The sequence below is a fragment of the Nannobrachium achirus genome (assembly GCF_963921795.1).
Source record: "Nannobrachium achirus genome assembly, chromosome: 16".
Classification (NCBI taxonomy): domain Eukaryota; kingdom Metazoa; phylum Chordata; class Actinopteri; order Myctophiformes; family Myctophidae; genus Nannobrachium; species Nannobrachium achirus.
Genome location: NC_137823.1, coordinates 10,318,721 through 10,340,388, shown reverse-complemented (window position 1 = coordinate 10,340,388; position 21,668 = coordinate 10,318,721). Strand labels below are relative to the sequence as shown.

The 21,668-nt window shown below is 44.6% G+C and overlaps 1 pseudogene across 1 annotated transcript in view; it reads left to right on the top strand.

Annotated features, from left to right (window-relative positions):
• Positions 1–18,767, top strand: part of LOC308300783 (E3 ubiquitin-protein ligase TRIM39-like) — a 224,157-nt pseudogene extending 205,390 nt beyond the window's left edge. The window contains exon 2 of the transcript in view: positions 18,126–18,767. The product of the transcript in view is annotated as an E3 ubiquitin-protein ligase TRIM39-like (transcript). The remainder of the gene's footprint in view (positions 1–18,125) is intronic.
• The last annotated feature ends 2,901 nt before the right edge of the window (positions 18,768–21,668 follow it).

Sequence of the window (21,668 nt, the reverse complement as noted above, 5' to 3'; positions counted from 1 at the left end):
ACCCTGTCTTTAAGAAAAAGTAACAATGCCAAAAGGCAAAATGTACAGTCACTAGTTACTTTTTTCTTTTCAGATGTAACAGAGTTACATCTGAAAAGAAAAAAGTAACTAGTAGCTAAAGCTGTCAGATAATCGTAGTATCAACCATCCAACGCCCCAATCTGCCAGTCTGTCAGAGAGTCTCACCGCAGAGGGACTGGAGGAGTGTTGCTTTGAACCTGGGATTCCACATGCAGCTCTTGGGGATGAGCCTCCTCCACGGTACTGAGAGCCACTCAGGAGACTCAGAGAGAGAGAGAGCAATGAAAGGGCTTCTCTCTGTTCCTTCTTTGACTCTCTTTCCCACACCACACCATACATACAGTCAGGTTCTCAAGGGATGTTTCAAAGGTTTATTATTTCACTGCTGGGGCCTTTTTAGTGTCTGGCTTTTGTGTTTCGCCCCAGACCCCAAAGCTTTTAACTCATTCATCATCACCAGGTATCAATCTGTGGTGGGAAACCTCTCAGCAGCCCCACCCACTCTGTAAAATACACTATTTTTTACATGAAATGAAATGCATCCAACGCGACCGCCACAGACACAACCCGGAAATAAGAATACTCAACTGCTGCAGTCGAGCTGAGAGGTTTCCCAAATTGCATGGTGGGTATGTGAGTAGCGAAGTAGTATAGTTTAGTTTTACTGAAGTCGAACTCTCGTAGGGCAGTGGAATCCCTGGTCCTGTATCTGAGCTAGCTCTCAATTCTTTGCCCTACGAGTGCTCAACTTCAGTCGAAAGTCTATTCGCAGTGGGAAACCTCTCAGCACCACACCTACTCTGTAAAATACACTATTTTTTGTCCACCGCGGAGAATGGACTTTCAACAACGCAAAACTACCTTTGTTTAGGAGAGTAGTGAAGTAGTTTAGTTTATTTTTGACTGAAGTTGAGCCCTCGTAGGGCTGAGAATTTCCTGGTCCTGTCTGTGAGTCAGAGCGTTAGTGAGACCTTGCTGACGCTCAGGAAACAGAGCAAGCTCACGTGCAGACTAGAGCCGAACCACGCTGCAATGGCGACCGGAAACAAGGAAGTACAACCTATATGAGTACGACGGAGATGCGTCACTCGTATGGGGACTGCCCCATAGGTCGAACTCCCATTGGGTCAAACAGCGTCGGCAGGTTAGATAATCACCCGCGAGCGTCGGCAGGTTAGATAATCACCCGCGTCACGGTTACTGAGGTTAGGTTTAGGGTTAGGGTTAGGCAGTGGTGTGATATGGATTTTAGAAGTGGTACCCCTCTAAATTCATGACGTCACGTGCACGTCACGTACGCGCGCGCGTGCACGCGCATATATGCATGCATGCCTGCCACTCGGTGCTAGTTGAAATACTGTATTCAACATCACAACATTTTTAATGTAGACTAACTATATTTCTTATTATTTAGTTACATTGTTAAGTAGTTTCAATTAATGTGTTTCAATTAATGTATTTTTTTATATAAAATATAAAATAACTTTACATATTACATAGACTTTACTTTACAATCATAGACACTTTCGGAACTCTCCCTCCACTATGCATGCAGCTCTGACAAAACAACACACTGCTTCGTTTTTCTTCCACTCTTGTGAAGTAAACAGATGAGATGTTCACAAAAGGAGACATTTTGTCTGTAAAGAATGCAAGGCGAACTGGCCGTGTACAAGTGTAAATGAGGATAGGTGAGAACTGCCTACCCGAGTATTGTTATGCAAAGCAGCTAGCCAGGTAGGGGGACTGAAGTGCTTGTGCTGACCGCGGCGTCACACAACTTGACGACGTGCGTGAACGCGCGGGTCGTGTGTGCGTGCATGTGGGGCGTGCGTACGTGCAGCTTGAAAAAAGAAGTGTGGGCTCGCCGAGCCCAACCGAGCCCACGGCATCTCACCCCTGGGGTTAGGCATAGGTTAGGATTAGGGATTGTTTGGGTTAGAGTTTGGTGGTCGATCCAAAGGGTGTTCGACCTAATGACATATTACCCACTCGTATATCTGCCGGGGCATCACTGCCACCTAGCGTCATGGCATGCGCGTTACAACGTTTACGATCGCCGATGCGTCTTCACGTGAACACAGAATGATAAAGTGAGAACGCAACGAAACGTACTGACGGTTTTCTCTAGACTGATGTCGACAAAACCTTTTCAGTTTTTCAAACCATGAAACCATGAAACAACCCTTTGCCTTCTGAAGAGCAAAAAAAAAGGCTTTCATGATGTCTATCTCACACACGCGAGCGCAGTGCGCACGCGAGCGCAGTGCGCGCGCGCACACACACACACACACACACACACACACACACACACACACACACACACACACACACACACACACACACACACACACACACACACACACACACACACACACACACACACACACACACACACGTCCTTATTATGCAAAGTATATACGGTACACTCTTATCAGCAGCCACAGAAAATCTGGAGTGGCTTTAGAAGACACTGCGAAGAAGAAAAAGAAGCGTTAACAAAATAAAATATGGACGTGTTCTGAGACATCTCTCTGTCGGCGTCAACACTTCTTCTCTTCAAAAGGACAGAGAGAGAAAGCGAGAGAGAGAGAGAGAGAGAGAGAGAGGCTTATTGCGGCTAAAGGTTTTTATGCTGAATCAGGTGTGAAAGGCAGGAAGTGGATTGAAATAAATCTTTTTTTTTACATTGTTCTGAGCGGTCAGATCTTTTATATCTCTGTTCACACACTTCCTCAGGGCTGTATGTTGATTGTCTTAAGTAGCAACTCTTATGCCTTAACTCTCCCCACGCTTTGAACGATAACGCTCGCCCCATTTTTTACAGAACCTCGATGCCAATACGGCGCTCGTTCGGTTCGTTCGTCTGATGACTGTAAGCTGATGAGGGGTCGCGCTGGCCGTTTACTGTAAACACATTTTCCGCTGTGATGGTGTAAAAAATCCATTATGCGTTAGATCAACGGAGAACAATTCACTTCCTTGTTGTTTTCCTCTGGCCCGGAGGCTCTGTAGCCAGTGACTGCTCTGAATGTACGGCAACACATAGCAGGACAATTCACATTCATTCTCGCATGACGCCGCCCTCTGCTGCCTGGCAGACCAAAGTGCACTATTGCACAACAAAAAAAAATAAAAAAAAATAAATAAATGTCTGTCTGTCTATCTACTATAACGTCGCAAAGGTAAGCCGCTTTTTGATGGCACCAGACCCAATAAATAAATAAATAATCTGGCAGTAGGAGAGTTAAAGATGCAGTGCCATGAAAAAAATACAAAATTATGGCACCAACTTTAACTTAAAGGCCTGTCCATACTGTCTGCTCCGACCAAGTAACTTTTTGTCAGAAAGGTTCCGGTTCAAGTACAACATGTCACTCGCATCTTCTGAAAATTCCCCCGAATTAGAGGTTGGAAAGGTGCACATCGGAAAGTCGGAATTCTCCGACGAAAAGTTTAGTGGTTGGAGACTGTATGGACGGTAAGGGTGCATTTGGTTACCAGCTCTTCCATCATTTTGCTGGGCACCACCTGGAACCCCCTCAAGGACCACCACTATATAATATAATGCCATCAAATAAAACAAGATTTTAGTCCATTGAAAGAATTAATTGAAGAATTAATTAAAATGTAATATGTAGACAGGGGGTTGGGGTAACCTTTGGCACAGGGGAGGGTGATCACTGGCACCCTGCCAGAAGTGTGAGAGAAAGGATTTGTATTTCAAAATCAAATATTGTTTTAAACATGAATCAATTAAATTAAGTCACCTAATTTGCATTATGCACATCATTTTACGTTCATTAAAACTCTGAACTTTGACTGGGGAGGGCCATCTGGGAGATAGGTGGGTTATTGCTCTGAATCTAATGATCGTTAGAACAATGTCCTGACAATCACAATATGACAGAAGTGTTGATGGTGTCATCACATGTTATGTTGACATGGCACACTACCTAGACCATTTTGTCTCAGGGCAACCCATGAATATTGTTTCAATCCGAGGCACCCCAGCCACCCCTACATTATAATTTTCACTCCCAGCACCTTATATTTATAGCATATCGTCGTTGTCGGGTGGAAACCTTGTACGTCCAAAACCGTTTGTTTTGTATTTATCATCTATACAATGTACTAAACTAGTGAAAACAGCCGATCTACAAGCACAGATCGGCTGTTTTCACTAGTTTCGTGAGACGGTCTTGTATGACTAGGCAGGGCAAAAGACGTACACATTTGAAACATGGAGATACAAGGTTTCTGCCCGACAGTGACGATATTTTAGTGATTATGTTGCGAGAAAAACATTGAGATAATAACCATTTTGGTAAGAACTGACTGAAAATAACTTCAAGTTTAAAATTATACTAAATAATATTTTTTCAAGAGTCCAAATAAATTCCAAATATTATCAAATGATCTTGCGGCACTCCTGGACTGCTGTCACGGCACCCGAGGGTGCCCTGTCACCCACTTTGAAAACCCCTGACCTAGACTACCTAGACATCTAAAAACATGGCATTTCATTTCAAAATGGTCGTTGACGCCTGATGTAGACTATCTGCAGTGAAATAAATAATGGTACTATTTACACTCTAATCCGTGCTCAACCCTGCAACAATCGGTGCCATGGCATTGGTCCGAAATCTCATCGTTCCTACATCCCATTAGTCAGAATCTGGTAGTGTTGTAGTCGAGTCCACCTAAAGCGAGTCCAAGTCAAGTCCAAGTCATATGAGGTTCGAGTCCGAGTCGAGTCCGAGTCATGACCCCCTGGGAGGGGGCCGAGTCCGAGTCGAGTCCGAGACCGACGGGAGTCGAGTCCGAGTCGAGTCCGAGTCTGACAGGAGGCGAGACTGAATCGAGTCCCCAAAACCCTTTTTTTTTTTTTTTTTTTTTTTTTTTTTAGGTAGGCTACAGAAAACAACCTTTTTTTGTTGTTGTTTTTGTTTAGTTGTTTTGGGGGAATGAGGGTTCTTTGTTCTTTATTAAAACAATAATAGGTCTCCTCAAATTACCTTTGGTTGCTGTGGTTTAGACCAGATGGAGGGATTATATCTCCAAACTGGCTTGGGAACGCCTCGGTATACTCCCTGAGGGAGTGGAGGAAGTTGCTCGGGATAAGGAAATCTGGAGGTCTCAGTTGGAACTGTTACCCCCGCGACCCGGTTCCGGCTAAGCGTTTGATGCCGGTTCACAGCCAAAATATCCAGCTCCATGTAGCCGGCACCTTAGGTTTGAGGGCACATTGCTGAATGTGATGTTGTGAGCCAAATGCAATTGTAAATGTCTGCTCGTTTTTACATAATGACATCAATCACATATGGTGAATGATGGATTCATTTATGTTCAGTCACTCTTTAAATTAGTACCAGGGTTGGGAAGGTTACTTTTAAAAAGTATTCCTTACTTAAAGGTATTAACTAGTTACTGCCGCTACCATTTTTCCCAAACAGACATTAGAGTTGCTGCAATGAAAATGTTTCCCCCCAGGCAGAGAACAAGTAGGCCTACTTTTGAGTGCCAATATAATTGTACAAATAAGACTTATACTGTAGTACAATATCCCAAATCACAGGCGATGATTATCCAGTCTAATGTCATGATATTAAAAAAATAATATTAATTACAAAATAATTATACTAATGTAGTCTAGGCTATAACATTTTAAACATGGCTGTTTTAGCTCTGTCGTTGTAATAGAGCTGCATGATTATGGCAAAACCTATTAAATAAAATGTTATCTTAATGAAAAACTATTTTATTTTGACCAAAAATAAATTATTAGTTTCCCCATTCAAACACATTACATGCCTGTTTGCATTTCATTATTTAAGGTGATAAATACCTTATGTCATTTTAGTCTGATGCATGTCAAACAATGCAAAAAAATACCCCATGTCACTGTTGTTTTGATTTGTCTCAACCTCTCTAGGGGGACCAAAAAAGTTACACTTCTCTCTGTTAATCAGTGTAGCCTACTTTGTTAAACTTTCGGATGAGGCTTGCTTAACGAGTATTAATAGTTTACAGCTGGAAAGAAAACAAGACGTTGCATCTTAATCCAGCAGTGCGCGTGGATGATTTAAACTGTCGTGTTTGGAAGCTGTTTACTACACTATGGAATTATTTATTTGGAACACAACACGAGGATATACTGCAGGTAGGAGAAAAGAAAAATAAAGTGGACTGTGTTCAGTGTTGTCTGCTGGCTGCCGCTGCAGGGGCTCAGTGTGTGTGTGTGTGTGTGTGCGTGTGTGTGTGTGTGTGTGTGTGTGCCTGCGTGCTACAGTAGTGCGTGTGCTTATCAGATGCGCGTCAGATAGCCTATGCTGCATTACTTAACGCTCTTAATGTTAACGTTAATGGACTCCTCATGGATATACATTTCTTCCTTTGCATTGTACTGACTTGACTTGACTCGAGTGGACTCGGCGGGGGGCGAGTCCCGAGTCAAATGGTCCGAGATCGAGACGAGTCCAAGTCAAATTGAGGGCGAGACCGAGACGAGACCGAGTCAATGAAAAATTGGACTCAAGTCCTGACTCGAGACGAGTCATTGACTCGAGTACTACAACACTAGAATCTGGTGATGTTAACCTGGTGAAAAATACTATGCCTAAATCTAAACCTAAACCCTAACCCTAACCTCAGTAAAACTATGCCTAAACCTAACCCTAACCTCAGTAAAACTGTGCCTAAACCTAACCCTAAAACCTAACCCTAACTAAATTTGTACTAATGAGATTTCGGACTTATGGGCAGCACCCCACACCAATCAAAAGTTACTGGATTGGTTTAAAGATGGGGACTCAGGGGAGTTAATCTCACCAAAAGACACCAGTGTTTACATGACAATAAAGAGACACTGGTGTCTACAGCTGGGGCATTAAGGCCGCTGTGGCCTCAGGTCATGCCATTTTTTGAGGGGAAATAAGGCCAAACTGAGGGGCCATGGCCTTCGTGGCCTCCCTGCAATTCTTGCCCCTGGATATAGTAATCTTTCTAGCTATCGTGCATGGTGGGAATGGTGCTTAACCATCAATACTTAGTAAACCTTTGGTTCTGTAGGCCTACTCCTTTTTTCCTCTACACCAGGGGTCTTCAAGGTTTTCAGGCCAAGGACCCCTTAACTGAGAGAGAGATGAAGCAGGGACCCCCACTACATATCGTATCAAATTGTGTTGCAGATTTCTTAGACAGCTTAGACATGTTTGACAGCACTGTCATCACGTTGCAGTAATGTGTATTTTCATTTAAACCATTTGAACGGTCAAATACTTTAGTCTGCTCTTCTTTTCCCTCTACAAACCTCTTCGCCAAAAATAGCCGATCTCCAAGCTTACAACGCCTCGCAGCGCTATGTTCCACTCAGAATAGGGATGACAAGATCCCAGCCAATAGCATGTATTGACCCACCCCCCTGCGCTTCTGTCCCAACCAATAGAATCCTGGTACCCTTTCCATTGGCACGAAGTGAAAGCGACAGAAAAAAAAAAAAAAAAAAAAGAATACAAGAAAGAAAAATAGAAAGCACAATATGCTACTTTTCCCACTTGGGAATAAAGTGACAGAATAAAGTTATTAAGGTGACATGTCTGCTCGTCTCCCTCCCAAAAGTCTCTTCAACCCCCCCCCCCCCCCCCCCCCACACACACACACACGCAAAAAAAAAAGAAAAGAAGGAAAAAAAAATCATCCCCAACCTGACCAAACAGTGCTAGTTAGGCCACTGTGACCTACTTCTATACAATAGACACACACACACACACACACACACACACACACACACACACACACACACACACACACACACACACACACACACACACACACACACACACACACACACACACACACACACACACACACGGTCAAACTCTGCCTGAGAAACACGAGAGAGAGAGAGAGAGAGAGAGAGAGAGAGAGAGAGAGATGTCAGTTTGCCAGTTTATCAGGGCAAGCTGCTATATATGGTAGAAAAGGTTGGTATAGGGCAGGGTTCCCCAATAGGTGGCCCGCGGGCCATTTGCGGCCCGCGGGGGGCTACTGTCTGGCCCACACCAACCCCAGTAATAATGGTGGTATAAGAGCAGCAACAACACTAGTATATCGTCATTGTTGGGTGGAAATCTTGTATCTCCAAATTTGTACGCTCTTTGGCAAAGTAAAGCCCTGCTTCATCATACAAGGCCGTCTCACAAAAGTAGTGAAAACAGCAGATCTACAAGCACACAACGCCTCGCAGTGCGAGGCGTTGTGTGCTTGTAGATCGGCTGTTTTCACTAGTTTAAATCATTTTCTAAATGATAAATGCAAAACGAACGGTTTTGGACATGTACAAGATTTTCACCCGACAACGACGATATCTGAACTGTCGCTGGAGTAGCGGGAACGCCACCGTCGCCCCCTGCAATGTTGTGGCCCTCGGCTTGGTACCCTAGACATAATTCGGCCCTTGGGGAAAACTAATTGGGGAACCCTGGTATAGGGTATGCGTGTGAAATCATCATCATCATACCCGGAAGTTATGCAGGAACGCCTACTGAGTGGCAAAAACACTACTGCCTGGCCTTGACAGCCCATACATCCAAACAGAAAAGTCCTATCTGATTGCATTAAATGTCGTTAAACTCAGTTTGCCACTAGATTTGCCATTCACTAGATGCATGCGCATACCCTCTATAAGCCTATGGTACATACAAGCTGGTATGTATGCACTGTTTTCACTCCAACCTGTAACCACCCCTGAGCCACGGACCACTATTGTGTGCCATTTAGCCTCTCAGACCCAACACTATAGAATATTCTGTTATCTTTGGATAAGATTCTGTCCACAGTCCCATGCTGTGTTGATGTCAGTACCATATGTGAGATAACAGACTTCTTGTAAATTAAGCAATGCAGATGTGTCACATTTGGTTTCATTTTACACTTGTATTTTTGTTAAGTCAAGTAACAAATTGAGGCAAGTCACTTCCTGACTCGAGTTGAGCCGGAAGGCAAAGCTCTCTGTCTACTGAGCAATCTTCGTTCCTACTCTCACCTATAGTGATGAAGTGTTATGTGGGTCAATACAAAAAGTATTCTCAGAAGGGTGGGTGGCAGCTCCCTTTGAGATAGGCTGAGAAGTTCAGTCACCCCAGAGAGTCTTGGTGTAGAACCGCTGCTCCTACACTTGGAAAGGAGTCAGCTTTAGGTGGTTGGGGCATCCGAGCGCCTTCCTAGGAAGGTCCTCGATGCACGTCCCACTGGCAGGAGACCTTGTGGCAGACCAAAGACCAGATGGAAGGATTATATCTCCACACTGGCACATGCCTCGGTATACTCCCTGAGGGATTGGAGAAAGTTTCTCAGGATAAGGAACTCTGGAAGTCTCAGTTGGAACCGCGACCCGATTCCGGATAAGCGGTTGAAGATGGATGGGTGGAAGGATGGCTGGACTGAGAAGTGTAGTGAGAGAAAGACAAACGCAGCGAGGCCTGGTTTCCAGGCTACCTCACAATGTCTACAGTAGTTCTCAAATGCTACTACTAGTGGGGCTGCTTAATAATAATCATAATAATCTTTATTATCCCAGAAGGGAAATTTGTCTTCACAGTCTGTTCAAACAAGAAAAAACACCATATATAACCATATAACAACACAAACATATCACAAAGATCATCAGTACCCCACTATACACAGAAAAGAAAACCTCTTAGAGACGGGGCAATTGTTTAGCAGATTGTTTCTGCTAAACCCAACCTTGTGATACTTCAAGGTTCTGTATCTTCGCCCCGATGGCAATAGGTGATAGTAGCGATGCAGAGGATGATCAGTGTCATTTGTTATCGAGAGTGCCAAGCGTGTTGATGGCCTTATTGTTCATATCAGCAAGTGTGGGTGTGGGAAGTCCGATGATCTTGGAAGCAATACGGGCGATGCTTGGTACCTGCATGCACACACGCGCGCACATGCACGCACGTACGTACAGACGGAGGCACTCGGCACTCACAGAGAGTGCAAAGCCTCTAGCAGGGCTTCGTGGGGTATTAAATCAAGGCGCACTGTTCTGTTCAAGGTCTCTCTCCCTCTCCCTCCCCCTATACCTCCCTCTCTTCACTGCGTTCTGACTGAAGACTTAATGGCCGAGTGTGTGTGTGTGCGTGTGTGCGTGCGTGTGTGTGTGCGTGTGTGTGTGTGTGTGCGTGTGTGTGTGGGGTGGGGGGTGGGGAGGTCCAAGGTTACAGAGGAGTCAGGGGGAATAAAGTGCAGCTCTTTCTATCACGAGGACAGACTGTTTGAGACGCAAGCAGCGCGCTCTCTTTCTTGGGTGTTAAAAAATAAAGCTGAGAATACAAATTCGGTTTTGGGGGTGACTCTCTGTGTCTCTCTCTCTCTCTCTCTCTCTCTCTCTCTCTCTCTCTCTCTCTCTCTCTCTCTCTCTCTCAGAGAGCAGTGAGATATGAGCTCAGCTCTCCACTCTGGCCATAAAAGCCAGAGTCATATTGCTTTAGCCCGTACGTAAAATATATTTTCAGGGACATTATTGTTATCTTGCATTTTCAACCAGGTGTCCTTATTCTGGGCAGGTCACGACTCACAACAGGCCAAAGGTTTAACCCTTTGACTGATGTAGGCTTCTTCTTCTTTCGTGTATCATCCTCAGATGTCCAACTCAGTATTGTGTAGCCACGCCCTTGTCTCTGGTCCCACTTGGAAGAGGCCAGCCTCTGAAGGTGGTTTGTACAGGGGGCAGGTGTTAATTATGTGCTCTGCAGACTGCTCAGGCTCGCCACACTTGCATGTTGCACTGCCAAGCCCCACTTCTTCATTGCTGATTTGAAGCAGCCGAATCCAGTGCGCAGGCGGTTCAGTAGAGTCTATTGCCAGCGGGGTAGGTCCTCTCTCTCAACGCCAACTCCCGGGTCCCAGATGTGGCGGTGGATACGGGAGGGCCCAACCGACTCCCACTCCTGTTTCCAAGATGCCGCCAGCCACGCCCTTGTGGACATGTCCTCCGGGATGGAGCAGAGCATCTCTTGTGCCGCCTTGTTGTAAGGGTGGCGGGACTTGAGTCTGTTTGGAGGCTGGTGGCGTGGTGCAGGATCGTGTATCTGGGCTTTCCTTGCAAACCCGAGGGTTGCAGCCTCTCGTCGGAGGCCGGCCGGGGCAATTCCTGCAAGGACTGGCAGGTAGGAAACAGGAGTGGGCTTCAGGCAGCCAGTTATGGTCCGAAGGGAGTTGTTTATTGGGGGCTCCTACACCAGGCTGGCACAGTATTCAGCTGATGAAAAGACCAGGGCTTGGGTGGAAATTCGTAGTGTGGTGGCAGATGCTCCCCCAGGTCGGATGAGAGAGACCCTTGATGTTACCTTGGCCCTCACGTCTTCAAGATGTTGTTTGAAGGACAGTGTTCTATCTAAGCGTACCCCTAGGTATTTTGGGGCTTGCTGGAACTCCAGGCGCTTGTTGTCAACAAACACGTTAATTTCTCTTTGTTATTGAGGTGGTATGATGCAGACACCGTCTTGCCTATGCTGAGCTGCAGGCGCCACCTTTGGAGATAGTCAACCAGGATGTCCATGTCCTGATTAAGACCGTCCTCCATTGCCTTCCAGGTTGGTTGTCGCAGCATAATGGCTAAGTCATCTGCGTACCCATACTTCCTAGATTTTGTCTCTGGTAGGTCATAGATGTAGATGTTAAAGAGCATCGGGGAGAGGACTGAGCCCTGAGGGACACCATTCCTCAATCTTCTGAGCCTGCTTCGCTGACCATCACTGGTTCTTAGGATGAAGCTGCGGTTTGACAGCATTTCCATCATGAAGTTCCCCATTTGGAGATCAGGAATTGTACTCAGAAGCTTGAGGTGGAGTCCACGGTGCCAGACGGTGCCAGACGGTGTCGTACACGGCTGTCAGGTCCAGTAGCACAATCCCAGCTTTCTCGCTGGCCTGGAAGCTGTCTTCAATGTCCTGTGTGAGAAGTGTTACTTGGTCCACTGTTGACCTGCCTCGACAGAAACCTGCTTCTTCCCTCGGGAGTTGTGGAACCACAATCGGCTCAATGCGGCTGTGGATCATCCTCTCCAGTATCTTAAAAGGGACACAGAGCAGCGATATGGGTCTATAGGCCTTGGGGTCTTCTGCAGGTTTGTTAGGCTTCAGCAGGGCTATGACAGAAGCACGTCGCTAGATCTTAGGGAGCTTGGACCTCCGGAAACAGGACGAGAGTGTATACAATGCAATGGCAACCGGAATTCAGAGGAATACTATTTTCGCGAGTCATGGGAAATGAGTTTTTTCATTCACTCGCGGCCGCGGCTATCTGTTACCTGTTGCCTATTTCTTTAGCATGTTTTATGTTGTTTGACAAGTTGCCATTTTGCCATCTATTTCAAGTTCCGTTCTATCACTCTGCTATAATTTCAGCCACTGGTGCCACCCACTGGCGATCTTTCCTTTTTCACTCCTGGGTTTTCGGGCCTAAAATTAGGGTTAGGGTTGGGCTGAGCCTCTAGCCGGCTCAGTAGGGCCCAGTTATGGCCCGGCCTTAATTTTCAGGCCTTAACTCTCATTTGAACCCACAACCTCTGCGGTGGTGGGCGTGGACTTTACACGCCTTGTGGTGTTGTTTTCAAAGCATTTTTTCCTGTTTCTCATCACTGTAAAGCGCCTTGGATGAAGGCGCTGTATAAATGCACTGTTTACCATTTAACCTCAGTGGTCACATGGTGTGCAGGTTGGGAATGCATGTCCAGCCCGGTTATAGCATACCCATTGTACCCGTCTGTCTGTCCGCCTGTCTTTCTGTCTGTTTATGCCCCTTTTATGCCCATTTAAGACTTCTGTATCCGACTGTCTGTGTGCCTTTTATGCCCATAGATTTTGGTGTCAAAAAGATGATCTACAAGGTCAAACACAGAAGCATGCAGATGGGCTGTATTTGAAAATACCAAATGTTTTAAAACTAAAGGAAATGTCTGAAATCAATGATTCTTATGTGATTAAGTAGCCGCATACTACTAAACCTCCAAAAGACGACCTACTATAAGTCCATGGGCCTTACGAGATGTCGGTATCGGAAAGGTGGCAAAGGTTATCATGCATTTTTGAAAAGCTCTATATCTGTAGATTATATTTTGGTATGATAACCCTTTCTGAGACACAACAGGGTTATCAGCCGCTAGAGTTGATGTCCCATTAACTTTACATTACAGGAAAAAAAGCAAAAAATGTATCTGCTTTAAGTAGCTTATGGGGTCAAACTAGGGGTTTTTCGTGATTCTAAATCCATTACAAACATCTGTTTTGCATAAAAAAAACATTCATTGTGCTAAAACGGCCCCCACAAAAGTGTGAAAAGTGATGACTCATCACTTTTCATCACTAAACCATAGTCTTGTGGGGTAGTTTTTTAACCCAAGGAATGTTTTTTTTTTGTACAAAACAGATAATTGCAATGGATTCAGAATCATGAAAAAACCCTAGTTTGATCTCTCATAATATGCTACTTGAAGCAGATTATTTTTTTGCTTTTTTTCCCTGTAATGTAAAGTTAATGGGACACCAACTCTAGCAGCTGATAACACCAATTTAGCTGTGTCTCAGAAAGGGTTATCCTACCAAATTATAATCTACAGATATAGAGGTTTTCAAAAATGGATGATAACCTTTGCCACCTTTCCGATACCGACATCTCGTATGGCCCATGGACTATATAGCCTTATGTCCTTGCGCATTGACCCTCTAATGCGGTCTGCGGGTCATTTTGACCCCGGAAGCAAAGATGCACAGAAATACACAGTATTTTGCCGAAACACAGACACACAGTCTTTTTTTTTTTTTTTTTTTTGTATATTGTTAATTGCGAGCGCAAGCGATGGAGTGGGAGAAGTACAACAGTTTCTTTTTCAGCAGGGAATACGTTTGCAGGAACACCGTACTGTGGAAAAAAAAAATCAGGGAAAATTCAGCCCCACCTCCTAGAACGGTCTCTGCTTCATATCTTGACCAGGCTTTTCTCTTTGCAGATGAGTAAGCCTGGCTACGCGAGGCTATATGACGGCGGTAGCGTGGGAGGGAAGAGCAGGCTACAGTTTGCTGTAAAAGCTCTATAGACCTTATTCACACGGCGGCCATCTTGGATCACATGACCACATGGGGTGGCAGCATGCATTACAAACCAATGTAAACAATGGAGAGATGGTCCCAAAATAAGAGTTATGTTCAACCAATTTCTTCGACCAAATTGACAAATGGGCAAATGACAACATCAACATCCCCAAAAGGATTAAATAGAAGGGTACATCCACAATATTCAAGGGAGTTAAGTTGCAATTTACTCTGCAAAAATACTTGCTACAGTATCTGTGCAGACTAGAGCTTGCTCTGCCATATTAACTTTCTGTATCGTGATTTTTGCATATTAATCAGGAACAATCTAACAACAAATAGTGAATGAATCCAAAATACACTGATAATTGTGCTGTCAAATGATGAAACTATGGAATCTACCAAAAATGTTGTGGGGGTCTCTGCTTCATCTGTCTCTCAACTAAGGGGTCCTTGGACCCCTGGTCTAAACAATTAAGAACCTGCACGAAAACACCCAAAGTCCTTAATCTCGTCTGGACACCGCCTAAATGGTCTTATATAAGAGTGTGTAGTGAACAACCTTGTAGAAGTTTGGAAGGTTTTTCTTTCATAACTCTCCACAAGTTTTGCCTCGTTTATTTTCCTCTCCCGTTCAGGTGAAGGATAGGCTTGATTACGGCGTCGATCTGATCTCCTCTCTTATGAGAAAGATATAGGAAGAAAAACTCATAAGCTTTTCTTCGCTCAGCGCGTATATAGATCTGAGAGAGAGAGAGAGAGAGAGGGAGAGAGAGAGAGAGAGAGGGAGAGGGGGAGATAGAGAGAGAGTGAGAGGGAGAGAGGGAGAGGGGGAGATAGAGGGAGAGAGAGAGAGAGACACACAGAGAGAGAGAGAGAGAGCATGGCGAATATTATTAGCAGCAAGAGGTCATTGACACAGGGTGTGTGTGTGTGTGTGTGTGTGTGTGTGTGTGTGTGTGTGTGTGTGTGTGTGTGTGTGTGTGTGTGCGTGTGTGTGCGTGTGTGTATGTGTGTCATGCCAGGTGAACAGTGTTTACGTCGATAGACTTTTCTCTGCCTCTCCGTGACAGCGAACACACTCCACATCCTCTGCGCGCATCGATCTGAGACTGGCTGCCTTAGCGCGCGTGCACAGTACACACACACACACCCAGGCGCGCACACGCACGCACAGAGCAAACAAACAACAACTATACAAGGTCAGACAGGGTTGGATTATCTGGGCCAAAGTTTAAATAGAGCTAAACTGGTTAATTTACAGCATGTTTTGTAATACTAATCGTAAATCTACAAAACAGTGGAGTAGAATTTACAATATTTTGCAATATTTTGGCTGAAAGTAGGCCTATAGCCAACGATGGTTTCTATTCCGACACATCCCCATTCCGAACACCAGGTTAGCATTCACCAGCGTCGGCAGGTTAGCATTTCACCAGGTTAGCATTCACCAGCGTCGGCAGGTTAGCATTTCACCAGGTTAGCATTCACCAGCGTCGGCAGGTTAGCATTTCACCAGGTTAGAATTCACCAGCATCGGCAGGTTAGCATTTCACCAGTTTAGAATTCACTAGCGTCGGCAGGTTAGCATTTCACACGGTTAGCATTCACCAAGCAGTTCTACTAGGGTTAGGGTTAAGGTTAGCAATGTGTCGGAGTGCCGATATGTTACCGTAGCCTGCAGTATGTGAAAAAATGTACTTGATTTCTTGCTTTTGTTTGATTTTTTTCTTGTAATGCACAATGTAGGCATTTATTGGCAGCCAATCTTTGTCCAGAGCGACTTACAATAAGCAAGCTAAACATGTGAAACCCAGAGAGCGTAAAAAAGACAGTAAAAGGTGTTATTTGAGATGTTCCTTTTAGGCAGGGTGTTTAAAGGTATATTCAGTGATTGTATTTCATTAAAATAAAAATATAATTGGTACATTTTCCATTCATTCTCCTCACTAGAATGTGTGCTGACCACATAAGGACTTCCACCATGGCCCGTGTTGCGAGCATAGCTAGATTCCGTTTTCAGAGGTGGCCAGCCAGTCCTCGACCAATCAGGGTAGAGTATGGCCGTAGTTATGTTATGATGTTTAGTTATGATGGTCAAAATAAAAGTTTTGAGAACCACAGTCGCTCTGAATTAAGAACGTCTGCTAAATGCCTAGATTGTAAACTACTGGACTCATAAAATGCCAGTCTCGTAGTAAATCAGTATCATACATATCCTGAAGCTGGAGATGTAGGCCTACCGATATTCAGTGATTGGGTCTAATGATCAAAATAATACATTATAATGGTGTAGAAAATCTATAAAAACTAAACATTTCCACGCTGTGACAAGATGACCCCCGGCCACTTTCATTATCACTGAATACACCTTTAACTGTACTTGTACTGTACTACATTTCAATTGTATTGACTATACTTGTACTGTTCTCCATTTTTGTCTAATACAATAATCAACCAATCAATCAATGTACTCATGTGCCGTTTCAACTCTTCTGTGTTTACTGCCATTTTTCCAGAAAATGACCAGCAAATGAGTTTTTTCCACAGGTTTCTTCTGCTGTTCTAATTGTCAATGGAGAATGGATCGTATTTTAACAGAAACTCTCAACTGGCAAGAAACCACACCATTGCAATTGAAAAGCAGAATCCACCTCCATAGGTAGATTTGTTTGCTGGCTTTGTTGATTGCGACCGTAGGTCGCATTTAGTATGAAAACCTGCAGATCATGTCCGCTCATGGCACGCTCCTATGGTCAAGACAGAATTCATGTGCAAGTGTGACTGACGGCGTGGCACATCACAGCAACCCATATATGGAGATCCCTGATGTCCCGGAAACAAAGATGTTTCTTGCGGACAACATTTCACAGTATATAGTGATGATGATGATGTTTATGATTATGTCATTGATGGCCTAAAAAGGCTCCTCGCAGCAGGTTTCAGTGGTCACAGAGTAATGTTCTTTTAGTTGGATCTTGGAGCCGTGTGGATTTCCATATTTGGTCAAGACTGACATCATGTTGATGATATCAGATTTCAGTCAGCTTTATTTAAAAGCGGATTAAACAGAGTTTGAGGCTGCATTAGATACACAGAAGACTACAAGACAGACCATTGGATAAACCCTTACAACTTAATATTCTGCTGTAATCACAAACATACCTGGATCGTAAAGACAGACATCACCGGTTGAAGACACCCCAGAAAACACTGCTGATACAGCAACACTTCTGGTTAATAAAGGTTTGTCGTTTCCAGTGTTTAAAACTTTGGCTTTTATTCTCAGTGTGTAGAAATGGCGTCCGCCAGCAGTCTGCTGTCTGAAGAGCACTTCCTGTGTTCTATCTGTATGGATGTGTTCACTGATCCAGTCTTCACTCCATGTGGACACAACTACTGCAAAGCCTGCATCAAACATTACTGGGACATGAATGATGTGTGTCGGTGTCCACTGTGTCAAGAAACGTTCCATAAGAGACCGAAAATATCCGCAAATACTTTGATTTCTGAGATGGTTCATCAGTTCAGGAATCACAAGTGGAAAGAAGAATTTGAAGCAAAGACAGAGGATGAAATGCAGCAGGTGATCCAGGAGAGACAAGTGAAGATTCAGGAGGTCAAAACACTCAGTAGAGCTCAGCAGGAAAGATGCAGACACAGTGATAGCAGGCAGTGTGCAGGTCTTCACTGCTCTGATCAGCTGTATTGAGAGGAGCCAGGCTGAGCTCATTGGTGTGATTGAAGAGAAGCATAAAACAACAGAGCAACAGGCTGAAGGCTTCATCAAAGATCTGAAAAAGGAAATCACTTGGTTAGAGAAGAGAAGCTCTGAGCTGAAGCAGCTCTCACTCACTGAGGACCACCTCCACCTCCTCCAGAGCTTCACTTCCATCAACACCCCTCCACCCACCAAGGACTGGACAAAGGTCAATGTCCATCAGTCTTCATATGGGAGGACTGTGAGGACAGCTGTGGCTCAGCTGGAGAAGACACTCAGTCAAGAGATGGAGAAGAAGCTGTGTGATGTTGAGCTGAGGAGGATCCAGCAATATGCAGTAGATGTGACTCTGGACCCTGATACAGCTCATCCCTGCCTCATCCTGTCTGAGGATGGAAAACAAGTGAGTGATGGAAACATAAAGAAGAATCTACCAAACAACAAAGAGAGATTCTCATGTGCCTGTGTCTTAGGAAAACAAAGCTTCTCCTCAGGAAGGTTTTACTATGAGGTTCAGGTTGGAGGGAAGACTGACTGGGCTCTAGGAGTGGCCAGAGAGTCAATCAACAGGAAGGAAGACATCTATCTGAGTCCTGATGATGGTTACTGGACTATAGGGTTGGAGAATGGAAATGAGTACGAGGCTAAGGCTGACCCTGCTGCCCCCCTCCCTGTAAGAGAGGAGCTCCAGAAAGTGGGAGTGTTTGTGGATTATGAGGAGGGTCTCCTTTTATGATGTGGAGGCCAGAGTTCATCTCTACTCTTTCACAGGCTGCTCATTCACTGAGAAACTCTATCCATTCTTCTGTCCTGAGCATAATAATGGTGGTATAAACTCTGCTCCTCTGATCATCTCTCCTGTCAACATGGACGCTGTTCTTGGTGGGGATGGAGGGAACATGTCCCCTCCAACTTCAAAAATATGAAAAATATGAAGTCATCTCTCCAGTAAATTATTACCTCTGCCAGGCTAGGAGACATACTGTATGCTTCTGTCCCTGTGTGTGTGTGTGTGTGTGTGTGTGTGTGTGTGTGTGTGTGTGTGTGTGTGTGTGTGTGTGTGTGTGTGTGTGTGTGTGTGTGTGTGTGTGTGTGTGTGTGTGTGTCTGTGTGTGTGTGTGTGTGTGTGTGTGTGTGTGCGTACGTGCGTGCGTGCGTGTGTGCGTGCGTGCGTGCGTGCGTGCGTGCGTGCATATGTGCGCACGTTCAATCTCCGGCACCGCCAGACACCCTCTCAGCAGATTCTTTAAATAATAATAATGCATCTTATTTATATTTCACTTTTCAATCACAAGGATTGTTAGAGTGCTGCATACAGTAGGTAATAAAAACATGAAATAAAACAAAGAATATCACAAAAGCATAAAAACAATAGCTTTAAAAAGGATATGATTATAAAAAAGAGTGTTCAGTAGTGTTTGAAGAAGTGGAACTATTATTCTAAAAGTAGACGTCTTTGCAGGGGTGGAGGAATTAGCCCCCATTCCAATGATATCGATGCACTGAATGGGAATTTGTCTTTTCAGACTATTAAATGGTGCAGTAGCTGATACACTGTGAGTGCTCCAGACATGAAAGGGTTACAAATCCAAGCTGCCGGCTGCCTGCTCCGTCCGCGGCCAGTCTCTTATTTTGAAGGCCGGAAGTAGATCGCGCTCACAATTCCTACTTGACGACCTTTTGAGATTTACCCGGAAGTGTTATCGTCCAAAGCGTAAACAGTAATGGCGGATCGATGCCTTTCAGCTTGTACTATTTTAGCGAGAATCCAATGCCATCCTTGGCATCAAAAGTGTTTTTTGGAGAAAATGGACATCAAAGATGAGAAAGACCATTGGCTTCCATGTTAACCCATTTAGTGCTCCAGACATGAACGGGTTAAATGTCCAGCGCGCCGTTCGCCTGCTCCGTCCGCGGCCAGTCTCTTATTTTGAAGGCCAGAAGTCGATTGCGCAAACATTTCCTGTCATTTTCCCGTCATGACGTCATTCGCCCATGCGGCAGCAGTAATGGCTGATCGGTGCCTTTCAGCTTGTGTTTTTATAGCGAGAATCTAATGCCATCCTTGGCTTCAAAAGTGTTTTCTGGAGAAAATGGACATCAAAGATGAGAATGGCCGTTGGCTTCCATGTTAAGGGATTACTATTTTGTGCACGTGGACGCGCGATGATGATGAATCGCCGGGTCTTTTCCATGCCGGGACTTTTCAATGGACTGTACGGTCAGTATGCCAGCGTTACTGTATATACAGGATGTAGCGCGAGTATACTCGGGATCGGCACTCTAAATACTCGAGTATATTTCGCAAGTATACTCGGGATCGGCTACAAATGAGTTAACTGGAACAATATAGTTGTACTGACTCTGACCTCTAAGGACTTTTCGAGGGAGGGTTCATGTGACGCTTTTGCTGTGTCACTCATGGTAGTAATTTATGGAGGAATATAGATTAGACTACAAAAACTTCTTGAAGTATAAGTGACTTTACAAATATCCAGATATAGTGGAGCCAACCATGTGCCTCAATGGGGCATCAGGCTGATTCTCCCAGAGTACTTCCAATACAAAGTATGTTTACATCATCCACAAACAGTTTCCCCCAAACACACTTAACAACCTAAAGATAGGAAGGACAGAGCAAAGCTTATGGCCAGACTCACACATATGCGTGAAACATCTTCTCCGTATCGTCTGAGAATGAGGGGGAGGGAGGGGGATGTCCAATGCATTGTCAATGACCAAATGACAGCCTGTGGTTGAGCTAGAGACACGGCAACGACAAAAAACAAAACAACCTTCCATTGAAAATGCATTGGATCCATGATGAGAGGGCCTATAGGAGGGAAATTGAAGAGCTAACCCTATGGTGCCAGAATAACAATCTCTCTCTAAATGTTAGTAAAACAAAAGAGATCATCGTTGACTTTAGGAAGTCTAAAGTCAATCACAGTCCCTTAACCATAAATGGTTCACCTGTAGACATAGTGGACAGTTTCAAATTCCTGGGTGTTCACATAACAAACTCACTCACATGGTCTCAAAACAGCGAAGGTATCCTTATGAAAGCGCAGCAGCGATTGTACTTTCTGAGGCGCCTCAGGAGATTTGGCCTGAGCACCAAGGCTCTTGTTAATTTCTATCGCTGTACCATAGAAAGTGTTTTGACAGGATGCATCACAGTGTGGTTTGGTAACGTGACTGTTCAAGACAGTACACAGTTACAGAGAATTGTGAAGAGAGCTGCCAAAATCATTGGCACAGAATTACCACAGCTACACACAATCTATAACACACGCTGTAAGAAAAAGACAGAGAACATCTTAAAGGACAGCTGTCATCCCGCCCATTCCCTGTTCTATCTCCTCCCATCCAAAAAACGTTACCAGAGCATCAAATCTCACACCACCCGTTTCAGTAATAGTTTTTATGCTCAAGCAATCAGGATGCTTAACGAAGAGATGGAAGCGAGACGTAGGTAGTCATGTGCAATATACGCAGTTTTTAAACTGTACACTGTTACACTGTATGGTTGTTTTGTTGTTTTTGGGTTGTCCTGGGTGACCTGTTGTTGTCTTGTTTTTTGTGTGTAATAAGGCTGCGAGTGCTCTTGGCACAAGCATTTCATTGTATGTCTATACCTGTATGGATATGCATTTGACTAATAAACCTGAACCTGAACCTGAACCTGAACCCCCCCCCCCTCAATCTCAGACTACACGGTCGGTCACAACTGTGTGTAGGGTGCCTGAGACACACCTCAGGGCCAGCTGTCAGGTAAGACCACAGCTGCTAACGATCTCGAGTACAAACAAACCTAACAACAATGG